The sequence below is a fragment of the Saccopteryx leptura genome, chromosome 5 (genome assembly GCF_036850995.1).
Source record: "Saccopteryx leptura isolate mSacLep1 chromosome 5, mSacLep1_pri_phased_curated, whole genome shotgun sequence".
Classification (NCBI taxonomy): Eukaryota; Metazoa; Chordata; class Mammalia; order Chiroptera; family Emballonuridae; genus Saccopteryx; species Saccopteryx leptura.
In genome coordinates, this window is record NC_089507.1 from 210,718,320 (window position 1) to 210,742,217 (window position 23,898).

The window sequence follows — 23,898 nt, forward strand, 5'->3', positions numbered from 1 at the left end:
GCTCTCCCACATCCCCCTGAGTCACTATCTCTGCCCCTTCTGGGCAGGAACAGTATCCGAGTCATGTCTATGTCCCAGGCACCTTAGCACATAGGACAAGGGCTCATTGGGGGTTTGTTGAATGAATACATGATTGACTGAAATCGTCTAATACTAGAGGGGGAAAGTGCTAACTGTTGCAACCAGGTCAGGAATACAGCAGACAGCTGAAAGAAGAGATGGCTAGGAGCTCACTCTAGCCACAGGGCCTTTGCACATGCCCTCTGCCTGAGTGCTCTTCTCTGATCACTTCACCAGGATAACTCATGCCTCCCTCAGTTCTTAGTTCATAAATCACCTCCTTGGAAAGTGTTCCCCCAAATCTTTTCACTGGATTAAGTCCCTGTGACTTTTGTGCCTCTCCTTGATAAACACATGGCCCTGCTTTCATTTAATTTTTATTTGTGCGATTATATGATTATTGTCATGGGCTTTAGTCTATCTGGTTCACTGGTGTGCCTCCAGTACCTAGCACAGAGTGAGGCATACAGCAGGTGCTCAATAAACAGCTGAGTGAAGGAGATTTCTGAGGGGAAAATCTGGCACGTCTAGAGACTGGGAAACACTGGAAAATCCCCAGAGATGCCCACTGCCCTCCCACTTCCCCATCCTGGCTGGCCCCGGCTCCCACCAAGCCCAGCCAGGGTCTCCCCACCCCTTATGGCCGCCCCTCCCTGCTCCCTCATCATGACGACCCTGATGGGTCAGCACCTCACCTGGTGGAAGGCAGGCGCTGTCCCAGGGGACCTGGGAAGCAGCCTGGGGTCTCAGCAAACACCAGGTGTGGAGTCAGGGGTCGTGGGCTAGAGGCCCTGCTCCACCTCTTCCCGCTGTGTGACCCTAGGCGAGTCGCTTCCCCTCTCTGGGCTTCAGCGTCCTCATCTGCAAAGCAGGGATGAAGCAAACTCTCAGGGCTGTTGGGAGGGTGTGATTAGAAAGAGAAAGCACCATGACTGTGACCTGTGGGTCATGATTTATCAGCCTCTGACTCTGGCAGGCCCGAAGCTAAGAGCTTCCCAGACCTGAAATTTCCTTCCGCCCTCCCAAAGCGTTTTATGAGCGAGAGCCAGGCTGGGCAGGGCGACGCTGGGTAGGACACAGCGGTTAAGGGTGGGCTCGGAAGCCAGGCTCCCCCAGCTCAGATCCTGGCTCTGCCCCTAATCATCTGTGTGACCTCAGACAAGCGGCTTAACTTCCCTCCGCGCCCTGTTTCTTCATCTGGAAATGACTGGGTCATTGTGATAACTGAATGTGGCCAGGCAGAGTGCTGGGGACACAGCAGGTCACCCTGCCACGTCGGCGTTCACTGGGTGGGTCTAGTGTGACTCTGGACACACCGGCCAGGTGGGTTCCCACTGTTCTCCAGCGGGCTGCTGCTGGCCCTGGAATCAGTCCAGAATGTCCTCTGGGAACCCGTGGACGGGGACACGTCCCCTTGACTGGGTGGGGCTGCAGGCAAGACTGCCAGCCCTGAGCGCTGAGCCCGGCTCTGTGACCCCGCGCCCTGTGTGAACCTCAGTCCGTCTCTGCATCCTCTGGGCCTCGGATTGCCCAGCTGCACAGTGAGGATATGGCCTGCATGCTCCCTGGGGTCCATCCAGCTCAGAGAATATGGGGCTCGGGAGGCCCTGGGGAGACCTATTCAAAAGCCCAAAGATCACCAGCTCCCCTCCAGGGACCAATGGGCCTGGGGACAGGAACGGCCAATTTCTATGGCAACCTAATCCACTGAGGTCATAGTGCCCATCAGCACTCATATATAGTTGGTGTCCCGTGGGACCTACTGACCTGGTTACCCACACAACCAGGCTTAATGGAGGCTGAGCCCCCTGTTAGAGCATTCACAGCACCAACTGTGCAGCAGGCCCTCTGTCACTCACTACCGGGGGATGACAGAGAAGAACTGGCCTGGTCCTGCATCCGAGGGCACATGACCTAACAGAGGACTTGTTTGTGCGACTTCAAGAGGAAGTAAAAATACAGTTTTTAAATGAAGAACTTTTTAGGAGCCCAAACTTTCTTTACAATGAACTAAATGATGAGGAGTGAGCCTCCTGTCACTGGAGGTAACCAAGAAAGGAAGACAGGCTAATGTGCTGTGGAATGAGAATAAGAGCCAGAGATGGACACTAAGGCCCTTCAGCACCAATAGGACACATGTGCCCTCTTAAGAAGGGGTGAGGGAGCCCTGGCCGGTTGGCTCAGTGGTAGAGAGTCGGCCTGGCGTGCAGGAGTCCCGGGTTCGATTGCCGGCCAGGGCACACAGGAGAAGCGCCCATCTGCTTCTCCACCCCTCCCCCTCTCCTTCTCTCTGTCTCTCTCTTCCCCTCCCACAGCCAAGGCTCCATTGGAGCAAAGTTGGCCCGGGCGCTGATGGATGGCTCTGTGGCCTCTGCCTCAGGCGCTAGAATGGCTCTGGATGCAATAGAGCGACGCCCCAGATGGCCAGAGCATCGCCCCCTGGTGGGCATGCCGGGTGGATCTAGGTCAGGCGCATGTGGGAGTCTGTCTGACTGCCTGCCCGTTTCCAGCTTCAGAAAAATGCAAAAAAAAAGAAGGGGTGAGGGAAAAACGCCCCTGGCCCCTAAGCTCTTACACTATCCAAGAAGGCCACTCCCCACTGGAGCACTCAGAAAAAGCACGAGGCCTTTCAAAACTGGGCTAAGGTGGCCTGGGGCCCCTGACTGCAATGTTTGCCGGTTTGTGGGATTTGGTTTTTTATGGGGGATTTTGGTCCTTGTGGTTAATTCTAATTATACAAGTAACATGTGTTTGTGGAGAGGCAGGCAGGTCGAGGTTAAGTGCCAGAATCCTGTAGCAGACTACCCGTGTTTGAATCCCAGGCCTACCACCCTGGCGTGGGGACCCTGTGTCTCAGTTTCCTCCTCTGTCAATTAAGAATAACAACAGTACCATGTCCTAGGGCTGCTCCTAGAATCAGCGAGGAGAGTGCGTGGAACACGGCATCGCGTGGATGCAAGACTGTAAACTGGAATCCCTGTAGTGCCCGGACCATAGCTCCCTGTGAGCAGGACCAGGGTGGGTCCATCTCCATAGCCCGGGGACCAGCCTGGCACCTACAAGGTGCTCTGGAGTGGAATCCCTGTAGTGCCCCGGGACCATAGCTCCCTATGAGCAGGACCAGGGTGGGTCCATCTCCATAGCCCAGGGACAGGCCTGGCACCTACAAGGTGCTCTGGAGTGGAATCCCTGTAGTACCCCGGACCATAGCTCCCTGTGAGCAGGACCAGGGTGGGTCCATCTCCATAGCCCAGGGACCAGCCTGGCACCTACAAGGTGCTCTGGAGTGGAATCCCTGTAGTGCCCGGGACCATAGTTCCCTGTGAGCAGGACCAGGGTGGGTCCATCTCCATAGCCCCGGGGACCAGCCTGGCACCTACAAGGTGCTCTGGAGTGGAATCCCTGTAGTGCCCCGGGACCATAGCGCCCTGTGAGCAGGACCAGGGTGGGTCCATCTCCATAGCCCGGGGACCAGCCTGGCACCTACAAGGTGCTCTGGAGTGGAATCCCTGTAGTGCCCCGGACCATAGCTCCCTGTGAGCAGGACCAGGGTGGGTCCATCTCCATAGCCCCGGGGACCAGCCTGGCACCTACAAGGTGCTCTGGAGTGGAATCCCTGTAGTGCCCGGACCATAGCGCCCTGTGAGCAGGACCAGGGTGGGTCCATCTCCATAGCCCCGGGGACGGGCCTGGCACCTACAAGGTGCTCTGGAAATATCTGCAGAATGGACAAAAGACTTAGGAGCACAGACCTATGACTTGTATCCTGCTTTTGTTCCTGCAATGTCATGTGGGAGAGACCAAGTATCCGCTGCGATACTCACACCCTCCCAGGTCCTGGGCCTTGTACTGAGCCCTGTTCTAGGCACCTGGCAAATGCTGATTCATGACAGGGGTCCCCAAACTTTTTACACAGGGGGCCAGTTCACTGTCCCTCAGACCGTTGGAGGGCCGCCACCTACAGTGCTCCTCTCACTGACCACCAATGAAAGAGATGCCCCTTCCGGAAGTGCAGTGGGGACCAGATAAATGGCCTCAGGGGGCCACATGCAGCCCGCGGGCCATAGTTTGGGGACACCTAAAGGTAGCTACTAATAATACTAATAATACTAGCATCAATAATACTGTACCTGTTTTATTGATGAGGAAACTGAGGCACAGAGAGGTTGAGGAACTTGCCTGAGATCACACAGCAAGGGTGAGAATGCAAAGAAGTGGGGGGTAAGGAATCACAATGGGCAGACAGGGATTGGGGGTTGCTCCTGGGGTCCACCACAGGCATTCATGGAACCCATGTCCTGCCCTCCAGACCTCTCTTTCATGGAACAGCCAGATGCCCTTGGCAGACGGGGCCACGAGCAGGTAAGGCAGTCCAGCCGCACTCCCACAGAAAGTTGGACATCTCAGGCTTCTGACGAAGGACAGGCACATTTCAGGCGGGATCTAGTCCCTGCAGGGCTGCCACCACGCTGTGTGACCTCCCAGGCCTCAGTCACCTTTTCCTGAGACAGGACCCTGTCTCCGGGCCCAAACACCAAGTCACCATGAGTCGCCCGTTTGAGAATGGCCAACCCCCCACATCTCTCCCGCCACGTGCACACTCCAAGGCAGAAATAGCTTCTGGGGGCCCCAGGGGAAGTGGCCGGGCCCCCCACACTGGTCTGCCTGAGGTTCCCAGAGGAAGGCGGCCCCTTCCCACCCGGGAGCCACTCCTGACCGCAGGCTCCAGACAGAGGGCCCGAGCTATCACTACCCATGGGGTGCGAGCGTGTGGCCCTATGGCACGCCCTTGCAGGGCCCCCAACACGACACGCTCAGCGGGTCCCGACCTGACCTGGCATCTCTCCCATGGGGTGCGAGCGTGTGGCCCTATGGCACGCCCCCGCAGGGCCCCCAACACGACATGCTCAGCGGGTCCCGACCTGACCTGGCATCTCTCTCTCTAAGGCTGCCCCGACCCCTGTCGCTGTCAGGGCTGGTTTCCCAGCCTCCACCCACCCCACCTGCGGCCCCTCGGGCCAGGCCGTCACGCTGGGCTGGGTGCAGCAGGGCTGGGCCTCCTCCCAGCAGGGGCGACTCTGTAAGCCACACAGACAGCTCCGCAGAGCTGGCGCTGTCACCTCACCCGCAGCCCCGACGGGGCACCGCCCTGACTCTCACCTCCTGCCTTTTCCTTAGGCTGTGGCCCCTGCCAGTGCACGGATGCTCACAACATCCAGAAGAGTCCAGAAAATACTGTTGTTCGGTCATGACATATCCACTCCTTCCTTCCCGACTCTAAGAACATCACCTCCACCTCTTCTAACCGTAGAAGGGAGGCCCAGGAGCTTAGGAGTTGAGAATAAGGATTCCAGTCAGACCTGGGTTCAAATCCCGACTTCCACTAATTATTAGCTAAATCTTCTTGGACAAGCCGCATCACCTCTCGGTTTCCTTATCTCTGGTGGCGCCGCGGATAACGCGTCAACCTGGAACGCTGGGGTCGCGGGTTGGAAACTCCAGGCTTGCTCAGTCAAGGCACATATGAGAAGCAACTACTGTGCATTGATACACCCTGCTCCTCCTCTCCCTCTTTTTTCTAAATCAATATATAGAATCTTTAAAATAAAAGGGAGATAACAAGAAACCTAACATCTGCCCTGGCCAGGTAGCTCAATGTGCCAGGCAGCAGGTTCAATCCCCGGTCAGTGCACGTACAAGAAGAAACTGATGAATAACAACTAAATGAAACGACTAAGTGGAATGAGTGGATGCTTCTCTCTCTCTCTCTCTCTCTCTCTCTCTCTCTCTCTCTCTCTCTCTTTCTCTCAAGTCAATGGGAAAATTTTTTTTCAAAAACCTACAATCTGAGAATTAAGCGAGAGGGTCCACGTGCAGGGCAGAGAGTAAGTGCTCTGTACACGGCACACAGCGCTCTTTCCACCATCACAGGCAGTAAGAGGAGCAACGCAAGAGGAAGCAGGAGGTACGTGGAAGGGCCTTGAACGCCGAGCCCAGAGCTGCGCGCTCTGAGCCGGCAGTTCTCAATTATCCTGACAGTACAGTGACGTAGGGTCGGTAACTGCACCCCTCTGCCGATGGGACTAACGTTTGCAGAAGCCAGAACTCTGCCTGAAGCCACACAGCAAGGGAGTGCATCGAAGCTGGAATGCTACAGGTTCAGGAGAGTGTTGTCAGAATGCACCTTGGAACTTGAGTATGGCATCAGTGTCATGACCCCATGGTCACTGGCTTGAGTAAGGGGTCACTGGCTCAGCTGGAGCCTCCCAGTCAAGGCACATATGAGAAGCAATCAATGAATAACTAAAGTGCCGCAACTATGAGTTGATGCTTCTCATCTTCCTTTCTGTCTCTCTAAAAAAAAAAATGTAAAAAGAAAATATTTGCAAACCACGTATCTGATAAGGAACTTGTCTCCAGAAAATATAAAGAACTCTCACAACTCAACAGCAAAAGACAAATGACCCAATTAAAAAATGAGTGACGGATTTGAATAGACGTTTCTTCAGAGAAGATACTACCAATGGCTAATAACCGCACAAAAAGACGCTCAATGTCATTTGCTTTTAGGGAAATACCAATAAAAACCACAATGAGATGCCGCACACAACGAGAAGACTGCACACCCACTAGGACGGCTACAACTAAGACAGAGAACAACAAGTTGTTGTCAGGGATGTGGAGAAACTGGAAACTTCACACGTTGCTGGTGGAAGGAAAAACGGTATATTCGTTTTAGAAAAGAGTCTGGCATTTCCTCAAAAGGTTAGACACAGAGGCCCCAGCCGGTGGCTCAATGGTAGAACATCAGCCCAGCGTGTGGAAGTCCTGGATTTGATTCCCAGTCAGGGCACACAGGAGAAGAGACCATCTGCTTCTCTACCTCTCTCCTACCCCCTATCTCTCTCTCTTCTCCTCCCACAGCCATGGCTTGAATGGTTCAAGCAAGTTGGTCCCAGGCACTGAGGATGGCTCCATGGCCTCACCTCAGGCACTAAAATAGCTAGGTTGCCAAGCAACAGAACAGTGACCCCCAGATGGGTAGAGCATAGCCTGGTAGGGGGCTTGCCAGGTGGATCCCAGTCAGGGAGTATGTGGGATTCTGTCTTACTGCCTCTCTGCCTCTCATTTAATAATAATTTTTAAAAAATTGTTAGACACAGAGTTATTATGTGAGCCAAACTTCTGCTCCTGAGTATATACCCAAGGGAAAAAAAAATAACATAGCCACATAAAAACTTGTCCACAAATGTTCATAGCACCATTATTCCTAATAACCAAAGAGTAGAAGCAACCTGTATGAATGGATACATAAAATGTGGTATGTCCATATAATAAAATATTACTTGGCAAGAAAAAGGAATGGACTCATCCATAATACACGCCACAACACGAACTACGCTTGAAAGTATGTATCACGCTAAGTGAAAGAAACCAGACGGGGGGGGAAAAAAACCACATCTGGTATGATTTCATTTCTATAAAATGTCCAGAACAGGCAAATCTATAGAAACAGAAAGAAGAATGTTGCCTGGGGCCAGGGAAGAAGCTGTGAGGGGAAGTGGAGAGTGACTAATGGGTACCCAGTTTATTTTGGGGGTAATGATCTAAAATTGATTGTGGTGAGGACTGCAAAGCTCTGTGGAATATACTAAAAACCATTAAAGTGCACACTTTGAATGGGTGAGTTGGATGGTATGTGAATTATTGCTCAGTAAAGCCGTGATGTTAAAAAAAAAAAAACATCTTGGTGGTCAGCACACGATGCAGTGTGCAGGTGATGTGTTACGGAGTTGTACATTTGAAAATCTATACGGTTTTATTAACCAATGTCACCCCAATAAATTCAATTAAAATTTTTTTAACAAATAAAAATTAAAAAATAAATTTTATGGGGAAAAAATACCTTACACCAGAGGCCACTGTTTATGTATTAGATTGGCAAAAGATCTCAAAATTCTATAGCGACCTGTGGTGGCCAGAGGCGAACCAGGCGGGATAATAATCTGGCAATATAGATCAAAGTTACAAGTGCACAGACCTGATGACCCTGCAAGTTGGGATTGATCCTAAAGGTATTCCCACACATGAACGCTAAGCATGTGACTGGCGATATTCATCGCAGAACTGTCTATAATAAGCAAAGACTGGAAACAACCAAAGTATTCCTCGTTAATTAAATAAAGCAGAGTCTCCATTCCCACAGTGAATACTATGTAACCGTGAAAGAGAAAGAAGCCACAGAAAATGATCTCCAGCCCTGGCCAGTTGGCTCAGCGGTAGAGCGTCGGCCTGGCGTGCGGGGGACCCGGGTTCGATTCCAGGCCAGGGCACATAGGAGAAGCGCCCATTTGCTTCTCCACCCGCCCTCCTTCCTCTCTGTCTCTCTCTTCCCCTCCCGCAGCCAAGGCTCCATTGGAGCAAAGATGGCCCGGGCGCTGGGGATGGCTCCTTGGCCTCTGCCCCAGGCGCTAGAGTGGCTCTGGTCGCGGCAGAGCGACCCCCCGGAGGGGCAGAGCATCGCCCCCTGGTGGGCAGAGCGTCGCCCCTGGTGGGCGTGCCAGGTGGATCCCAGTCGGGCGCATGCGGGAGTCTGTCTGACTGTCTCTCCCCGTTTCCAGCTTCAGAAAAATACAAAAAAAAAAAAAGAAAAGAAAGAAAACGATCTCCAAGGTTCAATGTCAAAGATACACAGGTGTAGAACAGGGTATACCATGTGCTACCATTTTTAAATATTTTTCTGACATATATGCTTATGCACATGCCTGGACTTCCCTAGAAGGACACACCACGAGAAATGCTTCTCAGTGCAAGGCAGACCTGCTTTTCCCCGTCTTCTTTTGTACCCTTTGGATTCTTTTTTTGACTATGTTTGTATTAATGATTTTTCTTTCCTTCTTAAGAAAAAATATAAGCTTACCTGGTTTCAAATCCTGGCTCGCTCTCTCATAGCTGGGCAATTACTTCACTCCTCTGAGCCTCTGAGTGCTGCAAAGGGAGGGATAACAATAATATCTACCTTACAAGGTTGTTGCAGAAGATTAAACAAGGCATCGCAAGTACCGGGCTCCCCACCACGTGTGGCTCCTAGGAAGTGTATGTAGTTGGTTACTCATATGGTACTATGTACACCGAGCTGGATTGTAATAGGTGCCACCGGAGAGCCTCAGACCAAGTGTTCAGGGCCCAGCGATCCCCTCTGACTGGGAGAAACCAGGAAAGGCTTCCTGGAAGAGGCAGCATTTGAAAAGGACTTCAAGGACAAGGAGTTCCACACAGAGAGACCCCTGGGGATGGTGCGCCTGGAGAAGGGCCCGGAAGCAGGACCACCCTGGGTGTTCACTCAGTCACTGTGCATGACTGGCTCCTTCCACAAAGCTCAGCTGGCCGCCTCTATGTACTGGCCCTGGAGGGGGAAGGCCAACAAAAGATGAAGTGGCTGGATCAGCCGAGGAAGGAATTACAGACAGGGACTGACGGGGACAATGGGGACCAAGGGCCTGACCCAGGTCCGAGTGCCCACAGAGCAGACCAGAAACAGGAGGCTCAGAGAAGGAGAAGTGCTGCCTGATGTCACTCAGCAGGGTCTCCACTTCCGAGAAGAGCCTGTCTCAGCTCTGCCCTGTGCCCGTCCACAGGCCCAGAGAAGAGAAGGCCCACAGGGCCCTCCTGACGTGCACTCGGCGGAAGGTTCAGCTGCCGTCTGAACTGGGGGCCCATGCACAGGATTGGCAATTGGTTCTCAGATGATGGCAATGCCTAGCTGATGGGTAGAAAGAGACTCCTGTGTGCCAGGCACTGTGCTAAGAAGTGTGTGACACCCATGAGCCCAGGCAAACCCGCTGCAGCCCTGTGTGGACAGCCCCACTTTGCAGGTGAGGAAACTGAGGCACAGAGAGGTCAAGCTGCTTGCTTAAAGTCACACAGCTCATACGAGACAGCATCAGCAGGCAGGCGGATTGTCTGGGCTAGCCTGGCGCCCCGGGGCCCATCCCCCCAGGGAGCCACCAGCAGGGCCTGTATCATGATGGCACCCCCTCTCAGAAGGGCCCAAGATGGGAGCTGTTCTCGGCCAGTCCAGGAATGTCTCCTGATAACAAGGGCCCAACGGGGGTAGGAAGAGTGGGTGGCGGAGGCTGTGGCAGGAATGTGTGGGTGTGGAGGAGGGAGGGGCGGAGTGGGGGGAGACAGACACCGCCCGCTGGCAGCCAACGTCCTGCCTCTGGAGAGAGGGGAGCGAAAAGGCCCCACTGGCACCTGCCCGAGCCAGGTGGAGGGAGCATGGTGGCTGCGGGGCCCCTACTGTGGCCCGTGGGAAAGTCAACCAGAACCTCCTTCAGTACCATGGAGACCCCCCCCTAGTAACCTCCAGGCGGTTGCAGAGGCCAGTGAGCTTCCCCGGGCCAAGCAAGCCCTGAGCACACCGGCCGGCCTTGGTAAACAGGCCCTCGCTGCGGCCGCTAATGTTATCGTTTCCATCATCACTGCTCAGCTCTCCAGTTCTCGCCAGGACCCTGCGACAAGGGGACAATCAGCCCCGCCTTTCAGAGGAGAGGCAGAAAGAGGCTCAGGGAAGTCAGTCCAGGTGCCCAGGTCACCATCCAAGACAGCAAAGGGCCAGCTGGGCATCCTCCCTGCCTGGCCCCAGGCCACAGGTCCCAGCCAGCTGCCGCGGGGTGTCCTTATACCAGGGATTGCACCGGGCCCCCTGGCCAGCCCGTTTAAATGGGAGCCGGGGCAGGGACAGTGGCTGGCCCAAGGCCACACAGCCCAAGAAGGACCACTTATGGAGTGAACGTGTAACCTCCCTAAACTTCGAAGGCTGGGTGCCCCACTGATGCCCCTCCTTCCTCAGCACAGCCCAGCCCTGTGGGGCAGGTGCCGCCAGCACCTGTGCACAGAGGAGGCTAGGGCTGGAGCGGCATGGGAGGGGCACTGCCCAACGGGCCCCGTTCACAGATGGCGGCTGCGTCCCTGTCTTGCCTCCCCTGTGACCTCCCGTCCTAGAAGGGAAGTTCCCCACAGACAGGAATCTTCACCTGATTTCCTTTTGTTCCTTCAGACTCTCAAAAGAGTTATCTGCTCAACTGGGGTGTTTTTCCTATAGGTGGCTTTTTAATATACAAAGGACTCCTGCCTCAAAGTGAGGGGATATGAGTAATGACAATAATAATAATAATGATAATAATAGCTAATATTATTCTTTTACTAGCTAATGTTAACCCTGGAGCAAGCTTTGGCCATGCTCATTCCACATTGAGGACGTGGGGGCTCCAGAAAGCGGCCCCTGTCAGGAAGCAGAGAGCTAGCAGCCAATCCAGATCCATGATGCCAAAGCCCATCCCCTTTCCATTGCACCTGCAAGGAAGCATGGGAAGGGCAGCCCAGGAGGTGGGCACAGCATGTGCAAAGGCCCTGAGGTGGGAAAGTCGGATGTGCAGGGAGGTATCAACTGAGAGATCTGGACTGAGTAGGTCCCAGTCTAACTGGGTCACAGCTGATCTGTGGCACAGGCATAAGGTCTGCCAGAGGACTGTGCAGCCCCAGGTCATGCAGCGAGGTGGAGGCTGGCCCTTGAATGAAGGTGTGGGCACTGAGACTAAAGATAAGATTCTTGGAGCACCAGGCCCAAGATTGCTGAGCCAAAATGGAAGTGGATGAAGAGATGCTGGTCCCAAACCCAGAGATCAAACAGGTCTCAGGGACCCAGCCAGGCACCCCCTGGCCAGACCAGATGAGGGCTGCCCACCACAGGGCTGAGTGGAAGGCCTCCATTAGAATCATTGTGGAACCCTGAGCAAGTCACACCTCCTCTCGGGCCTCAGCACGCACACCTGGACAGAGGCCCAGGCATGCCAAGGACTCCTTCACAGACCCCAGTATCAGGGGGTGAACCCAGGGAACACTGAAGTGACGAGTTTTGTTCTCTCGCAGCCTCTCCAAGGTCATCTCCCCCGCGGCCTCCCAGCTGCCGCACCCCCACTGGCTGCTGGCTGGAGGGCCTTCGGGGGCGGTCACCAGTGGCCCCTGCCCCCAGTGCCCGTTACTTGCTGCCAGCAGCTCTGGCTGCTCCTCTGCTCCGAGAACACACAGCGCCCCTCCTCCCACCCACGCACATACAGGGACACTGGTAGGCAGGCCCCTCCACACGGTCAGCCTGAGCGCACACCCTCCCTCCACACTCAGGGCCCACGGTGGCCTGCCCTGGCTGGGTGAACTTGGGAAGGTCCCTTTATTCATCCAAATGTAATGGCATTTCTGGCAGAGTGTGGAGGGAGAGGGCATCTCTGAGCCTGAGGTTGGGGACAGCAGTCAGCAAGATGTGCCAAAACTCTTAAAGCTCCACCTGCCGCTCACAAGGCGGAGGCCAAGGCCAAGGATGGAGGGGGGCTTGCTGCATGCTCTCCCCTCCTTTTCCTCTGATCCTCCTTTCAACTCATAATTACCCTGGAGCCTCTAGATCAGGGGTCCCCAAACATTTTACACAGGGGGCCAGTTCACTGTCCCTCAGACCGTTGGAGGGCCACCACATACAGTGCTCCTCTCACTGACCACCAGCGAAAGAGGTGCCCCTTCCGGAAGTGCGGCGGGGGCCGGATAAATGGCCTCAGGGGGCCGCATGCGGGCCCGCAGTGCCGTAGTTTGGGGACGCCTGCTCTAGATCTTTACACAGGTTAATCCCTCCCCTGAACCTTTGCTACTCACTTCCCCTGCCCCTGTGCCCCCCACAAAGTCCATGTACCTACTGTTTGACCTTGCCTGTCCCCCCAAACTGAGAAAGATATCCTTCTTTTTCTGGGCTCACATAGTCCCATCACATGGAGACTAAGAGCTGGACTACCAAGGTCCAAATTCCAGTTCTGGCCCTTTCTAACTGTGTGACCTAGAGAAAGTTACTCCACCTCTCTGTGCCTCCATTTCCTCACCTACAAACAGGGGTAAAGCTTGACCTGTGGTGGCGCAGTGGATAGATAGAGCATCGACCTGGAATGCTGAGGGTCACAGTTTCGAAGCCCCGGGCTTGCCCACTTAAGACACATATGAGAAACAACTACTATGAATTGATGCTTCCCACTCCCACCCACCCCCCCATCTAAAATCAGTAAATAAAATCTTTAATAAATAAATATAATAGGGATAAAAACAATAACCTAGCTCCAAGGATTGTTTTGAGGATTCAATGCATTCATATTCATGAAATACTGATTACAGAGCCCAGACCCTAACAAATGTTCCGTAACTGTTTGCCACTGATCCGTAATAGTAGCAACTGTTACTTGTTGAGCACCTACTGCGCGCCAGACCCTGCGCTCAGCGTCTTGCCTGGACTCTCCCCCAGCAGCCTGGGGGGAGGGGCCGGTGTTAACCTCACTGAACGGTAGAGAGGGGAGGGCATCAGCTTCACCTCCAAACACATCTGGGGGAGGAGGGGATTTCTGCTGACGTTAAAGAATTATTGCTCGTTTCTTAAAAGAAATGATGGATTATGGTTCTGAGGCATTTTTTTTTCTTCTTTTTATATACTAGATCCTCAGAATTTATTCTTTTGTTTATTTGGTTTATTTGTTTTGTGGGCTACTTTCTTAACACGAGTCCTTATCTTTTTTTTTTTTTTTTTTTTTTTTTTTTTACAGAGGCAGAGATAGACAGGGAAAGACAGACAGGAACGGAGAGAGATGAGAAGCATCAATCATCAGTTTCTCGTTGCGCGTTGCGACTTCTTAGTTGTTCATTGATTGCTTTCTCACATGTGCCTTGACCGTGGGTCCTTCAGCAGACCGAGTAACCCCCTGCAGGAGCCAGTGACCTTGGGTCCAAGCTGGTGAGCTCTTTGCTCAAGCCAGATGAGCCCGCGCTCAAGCTGGCGACCTCGGGGTCTCGAACCTGGGTCCTTCCGCATCCCAGTCCGACGCTCCATCCACTGCGCCACCACCTGGTCAGGCACGAGTCCTTATCTTTGAGAGATACATACTGAAATATTTGTGCATGAAATAGGACACGTGGGATTTGCTTTAAAATGACAGAGGAAGGGGGACGGGACAGAACAGGTGTGGAGGGGGGCAGGGCAGGCGGGGGTTCAGTGATGGCTTTGTGGTGGTTCATTATACTAATATGCTTCCATAATAAAGAGTTTTAAGAAGAAGATGAAATGAAATAACATAGAAACAATGTTTGTTCCCTTCTCCATCCTACTGACTGCCCCCAGCCTGGGCAAACCACCAGCGCCCCCTCCCCTCGCTGGACGAAGGCAGGAATCCACCTGTCTGCGCCCTCACCACCACAGTCTGTTCCCCACACAGCAGACAGACGCACCGGAAGCACCCCTCCATGGCCCCCGGAGTTAGAAGCCAACATTAGAATGGTTGAGAGGCCCTCCCTAATTGGATCTTTCTGCTCTGTTCTCCCTCCATTCTCTCATTCTCTCCCTCGCTCATTCTGTTCCCCTGGCCTCCTTGCTGTTCCTCCTATACTCCAGCACCCCCCTGCCTTAGGGTCTTGAAACTGGCTGTTCCCTCTACCTGTATTCCCTTCCCCCGGAGGAGCAACAAGACCCCGCCTCCCCTCCGTGGATGGGGGCTCCTGGGAGAGGTCTTTCTTCCAGGGCACCCTATGTAATTACAGTCCCTGCTCCACGCCCCAGGCAGCGTACCACCCCCTTCCTTCCCGGCTTTACGTTTGACCCATGGCACTTGTCACCCTCTTACAGACCATGTGCATACACGTTCCTTATGGGTTGTGTTTCTGTCTCCTCACCTAGAATGTCAGACCTGCAAGAACAGGGATTTTCATGTGATTGGTTCTCTGTTGTAGCTTCAGCTCCTAGCACGTTGTCTGGCACGTAGCAGTTCTCAGTAAACATTTGTGGAAAGGTAGGAAGGAGGGATAAATGAATGGGTCCTACCAGGGGCCCCACAAGATGAAGAGGCCCAGGCCTCAGCCCCGGGTCTGTCCAGCACGACCACAGCCTACGCCCCGACCACTGTGTGTCCTGCCTGCCACTGCCCGGGCCGTCCAGGTGGCAGAGCCGGGCCACCCTGACATCCACAGGGCAGAGCGCCAGCCCTAGACAACCCCAGGCCCCGAGCCCTGCCGGGCAGGCGCTTGGACACGGACCAGGTACCAGGGGATGTTTGCTGAATGAGCAAGGAGTGAGTGACGAGTGCGCCAGAGGCCGTCTGTGGGCCCAGGCAGCCAGAACGTGTCTGGTCCCGCGGGCATGCTGGAGACACGCTAGGGGCTGGCGGGCCTCAAACCAGCTCTGCCAGTGCGGCTGGGGCGGGGCAGGGCTCTGCAGGCTCGAGCGGGCACCGGCAGAGAGACGGAGGGGTGCTCCCGGGGGAACCCGCAGCCTGGGGAGGGCGAAGGCTGAGCAAGTGGGCAGTGGAGCGCCCAGCAATCCCAGTCCTGCAGGGACGGGACTGTTCAAGCCCCTGAACGCTCTTGGGCTTCTTCCTGGGCAGGAAGGGGACCGCTTTCCAGCCCGCAGGCCCTGACCTGCACGGTGCTCGGACCCCTTCCCGCCAGGACCCAGCCACAGTCTGGACGCCTTGGAGGGAAGGGCGAGGGCCGGAAGTGGGGGGCGCTGGGCAGGACAAAGCACCAGGAGGTCTGCTGTGCACCCCGCTCTGGGCCCAGTCACCGCACAGCCCCGAGCCCACGCTGTGCCCTTTTGGACTCAGTTTCCCCATGTGGGAAGCGGTGTTGGGCAGGGCTCCCGGGACCTTCAATCCCAAGGGGTTGAGTTATCCAGCAGACGTCGCTCAGCATCCAGCCCTAACCCGAAGCCCGGGTCTCGGGGTGGACGTGGCCACACTCCCCGCACAAACAGTAACACCTGCTGATCACTGCGCGCTGCTGCGCGCCTGGCATCGGCTCGGTGCTTCACACGCACTGTTTCACCCGGTCCTCCCCGCAGCCCTGTGAGGGAGGGGCCGCCACTCGGTTTTCTCATCCGGGACATGGGTAGCATCCTGCCAGTTGCATCTAAGATGTACCGTTGTTTAATTTTTTTTTTTTAAGACTTTATTTACTCATTTTAGAGAGAGAGAGAAGGAGAGGAGCAGGAAGCATCAACTCCATCTATGCCTTGACCAGGCAAGCCCAGGGTTTCGAACCGGCGACCTCAGCGTTCCAGGTCAATGTTCTATCCGCTGTGCCACCACAAGTCAGGCCTACGATGTACCGTTGTTTAAAACAACGGGACCGGAGGACTTGGTCAAGGCCTTGGGACAAAACGGAGAAGCTGCTGGCCTCTGCGCCTGCAGACGGATTCGGGCGCAGGGGAGCGGACGTGGACGTGAAGCCCGCAGGGGCCGGCGGCAGCCCCTCAGCCTCAGCCCCGCATTCCCCGCAGCCCAAGAGAAGGGTGAGTCCCCTCACCCGCCCTGTGACCCAGTCCCGGGCCCTGTCAGTCTCATCCAAACCCATCCTGAACCCACGCCCTTCCCTCCCACCGTGGCCACCGCTAGTCCCGGCCCAGCCTCCTCCTCCAGGCTGGCCAACTGGGGGCAGAGTCTTTCTGAAATGTCAATGCGAACAGTCACTCCTGCTTAACACGCGCCTCACAGCCACTCCGCTCCAAGACGAGGAACAAAGTCCCCTCTCTCGGGGGCCGCCCCGGCCTCACAGCGGACCCGGCCAGCCTCACCCCTCCACTCGTTCTGCTCCCACGCCCGCGGCTTCCCCTCCTCCCGAGAGGCCAGGGCCCTGCACTTCCTCCCCCTCCAGCACACTTCCCTAGGCACCTGCCCGCCTCGCTCCCTCACTTCCTTCAGGTGCGCCACTAAAATGCCGCCCCGCCTCCGCAGCGGCCTTTCCTGACCACCTGTTTAAACGGCAACACGCCCAGACAGCACCGCTCTCAAAGCCCCATTTGAAAACTTACCCACTCACAGAAGGCCCCTCGGACCTCCCTCCGCCCAAGTGAGAACCTCCAACTTCTCCCTCCTGGTGCGGACCGCAGCTGGGACAGCGTACCTCACTGTGTGGGTATGTGTGTGACGAGGGCAGGGGCCACTTCTGTCGCACTCACGGCTGGAGACTTTGTAGTGGGTGTAATGCTCAAAACAGTTCCCAGTGGGGGTGCGAAGGCACCGTCTGGTCAGAACGGACACTGGCCAAAAGCACAGGGCCTGGCATGGAGTGGGGGCTTGGTATGAACAGATGAACAAACAAATGGATGGAGGGGTGGAGGGGTGGAGGGGTGGACGGGTGGAGGGGTGGAGGGGTGGAGGGATGGAGGGGTGGAGGGGTGGAGGGGTGGAGGGGTGGAGGGGTGGAGGGGTGGAGGGGTGGAGGGATGGAGGGATAGATGGATGGATGGATGGATGGATGGATGGGTAGATGGATGGATGGATGGATGGATGGATGGATGGATGGATGGATGGATGGACGGGTATATAGATGGACGGATGGATGGATGGACAAACAGACAGACGGACGGACAGATAAATGAACAGGGCAGCACACAGCAGGCCTGAGACTTGCCAGAGATGCCCAGGGTCCTGAGAAGGTGGCCAGAGAAAGAGGCGGCTTCCCAAGTTCACCAGCCAGACTCTGACCTAAGCAGCTGCAGCCGCTCCTCCTGCACAACCAACTCTCATTTCCCACCGGCTCAGTCTGAGGAAGCTCCTTCCCGGGGGAACTGGGTGAAGAGGAGGGGCAGGCAGCCCTCTAGTCCCCAAAGAGGGGGGAGCTCCTGGGCTCCATCTGTCCCACCACAAAGCAGCTTTGTCCTCAGCGCTGAGGGCCCTGGGCAGACCGGAAGCCGCCCTCAGTCGCCCCGCAAGTCCCAGAAGCCCCAGTAAGAGGGACCGACAGCTCCAAAGCCTGATTATAGAAGCTGGCACGGTGCTGGGCACTGCTGTCTAAAATCTCATTAATCCTCCCCAGGAGTCCTAGGAGGGAGGCGCTGGGTGGCCCCCACTTCTGCAGATGGGGAAACTGAAGCTCAGAAGGGCAAAGTTACTCGGCCAAGAGCTCCCAGCCAGCAAAGAACAAAGCTAGAACTTCAAGTTCAGGCCCATCTGGCCCCACAGCCTCGGCTGCTGCTCTCAACTCCTACAGTCTGGGCTACGGACCCTCTGGGTTCAAGACGCGCAAGTGGGCAGCCATGCCTACCTAGCCCTTCACCCGAACAGGGAGACCCTTGCCCTGGTGAGGTTACCTAACAAGGAAGGCCGACTGGGCCCTGAACCTAGAGCCCTTGCCCCAAGCCCAGCCCAGCCCATGTCCCAGGCACCTTTGGAATCTGCCAGCCAGGCCCCAACAAGTCCCCATCAGTTCCTGCCAGCCAGAGAAAGGATATGCAAGCAAGCAGGCCAGGGGGAAGAGGCGCCCCCGCCCCACACCCCCGTTCCCCTTCCAGTCCCAGACTTGCCATGGGCCTGGCTGACTGGCACCCACCCTCCCTCCAAGCCCATCTGCTCTCAGTGCAGACACCAGGGCCACTGCACCAAAGCCGCACTGGGCCCAGCGGGGCGACCACCCTGAGCCGGACACTGCCCACGGTGCTGGATAAATCAGTCCCACCCCTGGGCTCTCCTCACGGCCCCAGGACAGCAGGTAGACTCCCTGGGCAGGCATGCGAGGCCCTCCACTGATTGGCACTCACCAACAGTCACCTCTCAGGTCAAATCTCTGTGTTCCTCTGGGCTCCAACAAGAGGAACTGCTCCTGCCCTATCTTCAGGCCCTTGTTCAAGCTCTACCTCCCTGTCAAGAGAATCATCCCATCCTTCCAGGTAAGTCACATGTACCGCTTCCTCCAGGAAGTCTTCCCAGACCAGTCCCTACCTTCTGCCCCAAGTGGGGATTCTTGATCCCCATCTGGAACCCCAGCCTCTGTGGGCTGCCTTCAGTTGACAACAGTAATTGAGCACCTGCGCCCAGTCTGATCCTTCTCTTTGTCTTCTCTTCCCGCCTTCAGTAGGAGACCTCAGCAGGAGGCCTGCCCTGCTCCCAGCAGCCCCAGGCCAAAGGCTGAGCACCCTGGCAGGGGCCTGAGACTCTCCCTGATCAACCTCGTCATCTTCTAACAACAGAACCTGCTGCACCCCACCTCCGCGGGCTCTGCCTGCACACACCAGACGGCTCCCACTCCAGATCTTTGCCCCTGCTGCCCGTTCTCCCTGGCAAGCCCTCGTGCTTCCTTCCTCCTGAGCTCCCGGTCACCCTTCAAGCCTTAGGCCAGAGATCACCTCCCCCGGGGAAGCACTTCTGTCACTGTAATGGACTGCCACAGTTCCTCTGGCATCTACGCCACGGCAGGGCAACAATCAGGGTCTGTGTCTGGCTCCCCCAGCATGCAGGCTGCTCCTAGAGTGTATGTACATTTAGGGGCCCCAGAACCCAGCACAAGGACCAGTCATCACCAGCAGGTAATCGAGAATCCGGCTGCCAACCCCCTGCCCAGAGAACCAAGAGGCAGAGGCCAGGAGTGACTGCCCATGGCAGTAAGGAGCCCTGTTCTATCCGCGCTGCCCACAGACATAAGGTATGGGCGGAGTGGGGGGGGGGGGCCTCTCTGCAAATGGCCAACTGGTAACCAAACCCACGTTGTTTCTAAAACTAGGGCACAGGAGAGAAACGGGAACAGCAGAATTGTCCCCAAATAGAACTGTGGCTCAGCTGGTTCCAGGGCCTTCGGGAACACCTGGCAGGGTGGGGGTGGGGAAGGCAGGTGACCGCTCCCAAGGATGGAAAGGAAATCTGAAGTTTGGAGGGCAGGGAGGTCAGCCTCGCCATTGGCACTAATACCCTGACCACCGCCCTCGGGGCCAGTCCAAATCCCGGAAGGTGGAGGGGCCTCTCCCTCTTCTCCCCACCTGACTCCAGGGTGCTCCCTAAACCGTACACCTCCGAGCCTTTGCTCACGGGGGTCTTCTGCCAGGAATGCTGCCATCCTTGTACCCCTGACCACTGACTCGGCCCTTTCTAGGAGCCAGGCACGGGCAGGTATTGAGCAAAATGAGACTCTCAAATGCTCCAAACATTCCTATGAGGAAAAAACTGCAGCACCCACCTCAGAGATGAGGAAACTGAGGCTCAAAAAGAAGCTACTTGCGCAAGGTACACAGAGAAGAGGCAGGTGGACCAGATGTGTTGGGTCCTGGGTACCAGCAGCCACAGGGCACCCAGAAGGCCTGGTGGGACCTGGTTCAGCCTCCTAACCAGGCCCAGCCTTGGCGAATTGGCATAACTTGGGGAACAAAGTATACAGGTCATGGTCCCGCCCACCCAGGCATAACAAGAGCCCATAGGTCCACCCGACCGCCACCCTAGGGTGGCTACTGAGCGAGGAGCCACATTGGTACAATGTGATGAAACTGTTTCCATCATAATATGCACAGACCCATTACACAGATGAGAAAACTGAGTCCTGGAAGGGGGCAGTATCCCGATCCAGCAAGTAGGATATACCCCCAGGAACCTCTGGCTGTGACATCCTACTGTGGCCTGGTGGACGTTATCACCTTTCTCTGAGTCTCAGTTTTCCTATCTGGAGAATGGGCTTGTCTTTGAGTTCCTCTTCAGGTTGATACAAATTACCATAAAATAACATCTAACAGTTATTGAGAGCTTACTATGTGCTGGTATTGCCAAGAAGGTCTTGCTCAATACCGTACCTTTATCACCTGATTCTTAAAGCAAGGCCCTGGCCGGTTGGCTCAGCGGTAGAGCGTCGGCCTAGCGTGTGGAGGACCTGGGTTCGATTCCCGGCCAGGGCACACAGGAGAAGCGCCCATTTGCTTCTCCACCCCTCCGCCGCACTTTCCTCTCTGTCTCTCTCTTCCCCTCCCGCAGCCGGGGCTCCATTGGAGCGAGGATGGCCCGGGCGCTGGGGATGGCTCTGTGGCCTCTGCCTCAGGCGCTAGAGTGGCTCTGGTCGCAACATGGCGACGCCCAGGATGGGCAGAGCATCGCCCCCTGGTGGGCAGAGCGTCGCCCCTGGTGGGCGTGCCGGGTGGATCCCGGTCGGGCGCATGCGGGAGTCTGTCTGACTGTCTCTCCCTGTTTCCAGCTTAAATTAAAAAAAAATAAAATAAAATAAAATAAAAAATAAAAAAGTAATTCTTAAAGCAAGCCCAGGATGCGGAGACTGCCAGCAGGCCCATTCTCCAGATAGGGAAACTGAGGCACAGAATGGTGAACTGACTCACAAAGCCACACGGCTAGTAAGTGACAGCAGTTAGAAGTAAGGAGAAGACCCTGGGGTGACTTGGGGCAAGTTCCTTTGCTTCTCTGAGCCTCAGTTTCCTCTTTGGTGAAATGGAGGCAGAAGTGCTATCTCGCAGGGATGCAGTGAGGCCCAGACCGGCGTGTTCTCCGGGCCCTGAGCGAGAGCTCAACCACGCGCTAAGGAATGACTGACTAGAGAAGGAATCCGGCTGGTCCGCGTGGCTCGCTCACTGCTCCTTCAGGATCGGGGCTGCATCTGATTCTGCACTCGGAAGCGGTGGGAATGTGGGTACAATCTGTCTCTTGAATTCCTACAAGGAACCCTCCTGGTCCTGCCAGCCTCCCAGGCTGTGTGACCTCAGGAAAGTCAGTTCACCTCTCGGAACTTCCAGAGCCTCCTCCTTTTAACAGTAAGTCAAGGCTTCGTGGGACTCTGAGAGATCCTGCCTGGGGAGCCAGAGGGCTCACGGGGCTGGGGTGGTAGTTTAGTGCCATCTGCCCAAGCACAGAGAGCGCCTGGCATGACCCTGACTTGGGGCCTCAGTTTCCTCATCTGCCAAATGAAGATGATGATGACGGTTCTGGGTCCCTCCCAGCCCTGCTTGGGGATACCCAGAGGTGACTGTGGGAAGTGCTCGGTAAACTGTCAGTGTGGCACCCTTCAGTGTGACGATGCTCACCGTATTCCCATGGAAGCAGAACGAATCCTACGGCTTGCCACCTGAGGCAGAACATGCCAGAGCCAGGAGGGAGGGCGGAGAAGGAGCCGCGGGGTGCCGAGGGGGGCAGTGTGGAGTCAGGCTGGGCAGGGAGGGGGGTCACTAAGAGCCTTCTGGCGGCAGCGGCGGCTGAGCCACTAGACGGGCACTGAGAGGAAGAGCTGTGGGACCCCGGAGCCAAAGGCATGGAGGCTGGACCTCCCGGGGCAAGTGGGAAGACGGCCGGTGGTTCAGAAAGGGGCCCCTGACGGGGAGAGGTGGGGGTGTAGGGCAGAGGGCAGAGCCCTGGCCCAGACCAACAGCACCTTCAGGAGCCCTTGCCATGGAGCCTGGGCCCACCCTGGCCTCTCTCTGAGCCTCGATGGAGCCTGGGCCCACCCTGGCCCCTCTCTGAGCCTCGACGGAGCCTGGGCCCGCCCTGGCCTCTCTCTGAGCCTCGACGGAGCCTGGGCCCGCCCTGGCCCCTCTCTGAGCCTCGACGGTGCCTGGGCCCGCCCTGGCCCCTCTCTGAGCCTCGACGGAGCCTGGGCCCGCCCTGGCCCCTCTCTGAGCCTCGACGGAGCCTGGGCCCACCCTGGCCTCTCTCTGAGCCTCGACGGTGCCTGGGCCCGCCCTGGCCCCTCTCTGAGCCTCGACGGTGCCTGGGCCCGCCCTGGCCCCTCTCTGAGCCTCGACGGAGCCTGGGCCCGCCCTGGCCCCTCTCTGAGCCTCGACGGAGCCTGGGCCCGCCCTGGCCCCTCTCTGAGCCTCGACGGAGCCTGGGCCCGCCCTGGCCCCTCTCTGAGCCTCGACGGAGCCTGGGCCCGCCCTGGCCCCTCTCTGAGCCTCGACGGAGCCTGGGCCCGCCCTGGCCCCTCTCTCAGCCTCGACGGAGCCTGGGCCCGCCCTGGCCCCTCTCTGAGCCTCGACGGAGCCTGGGCCCGCCCTGGCCTCTCTCTGAGCCTCGACGGAGCCTGGGCCCGCCCTGGCCCCTCTCTGAGCCTCGACCCTCTCTCAGCCTCGACGGAGCCTGGGCCCGCCCTGGCCCCTCTCTGAGCCTCGACGGAGCCTGGGCCCGCCCTGGCCCCTCTCTGAGCCTCGACCCTCTCTCAGCCTCGACGGTGCCTGGGCCCGCCCTGGCCCCTCTCTCAGCCTCGACGGTGCCTGGGCCCGCCCTGGCCCCTCTCTCAGCCTCGACGGTGCCTGGGCCCGCCCTGGCCCCTCTCTCAGCCTCGACGGTGCCTGGGCCCGCCCTGGCCCCTCTCTCAGCCTCGACGGTGCCTGGGCCCGCCCTGGCCCCTCTCTGAGCCTCGACGGAGCCTGGGCCCGCCCTGGCCCCTCTCTGAGCCTCGATGGTGCCTGGGCCCACCCTGGCCTCTCTCTGAGCCTCGACGGTGCCTGGGCCCGCCCTGGCCCCTCTCTGAGCCTCGACGGTGCCTGGGCCCGCCCTGGCCCCTCTCTCAGCCTCGACGGAGCCTGGGCCCGCCCTGGCCTCTCTCTCAGCCTCGATGGTGCCTGGGCCCACCCTGGCCTCTCTCTGAGCCTCGACTGCCTCCCACGCCATGTGGACAAAGACACAAAGTACCCAATGCTCAATCAGTGGCCACTTTCAGAGACAAGGATGCATTCGGGGGAGAGGGGAGGGGAGGTACTGAATGCCAGGGATGAGGGCACCAGGAGGCCTTGACAAGTCACAGGTGGGCAAAGGTTGAAGCAGAAGCTGGGCTCAGAGAGGCCAGAGGAAGCTGGTGGCTGCCAATCGATCCAGCCACCAACCTTGTCTGTCTCTAGTTAACCTTCAGCCCTGCCCCACAGGACAAGCCCACCATAGACAGAGGTGTCCACGCTTAGTCCTTTGGATCAACTGGCCTGCACAGGCCCAGGATTCCCACCTTGCTAGGGAATTGCCTTCATAATCACAAGCACTCAGAACTATTAAGCACTTAGTGCGTACAGGCCGG

General features: G+C 56.8%; 1 protein-coding gene across 5 annotated transcripts in view; it reads right to left on the reverse strand.

Annotated features, from left to right (window-relative positions):
- The window catches only part of SRC (SRC proto-oncogene, non-receptor tyrosine kinase), a 51,680-nt gene that overhangs the window by 21,235 nt on the left and 6,547 nt on the right, over nucleotides 1-23,898 (reverse strand). For 2 of the 5 annotated variants that reach the window (XM_066387855.1, XM_066387859.1), the window contains exons 2-3: nucleotides 8,981-9,048; nucleotides 756-921 (exon numbers count right to left, since the gene is read on the reverse strand). The gene's annotated coding sequence lies outside the window, so the exon portion shown is untranslated. Of the gene's footprint in view, nucleotides 1-755; nucleotides 922-8,980; nucleotides 9,049-16,945; nucleotides 16,966-17,037; nucleotides 17,193-17,547; nucleotides 17,640-23,898 lie in introns of those variants that run through there. The other 3 variants (XM_066387856.1, XM_066387857.1, XM_066387858.1) reach the window with 3 other exon arrangements.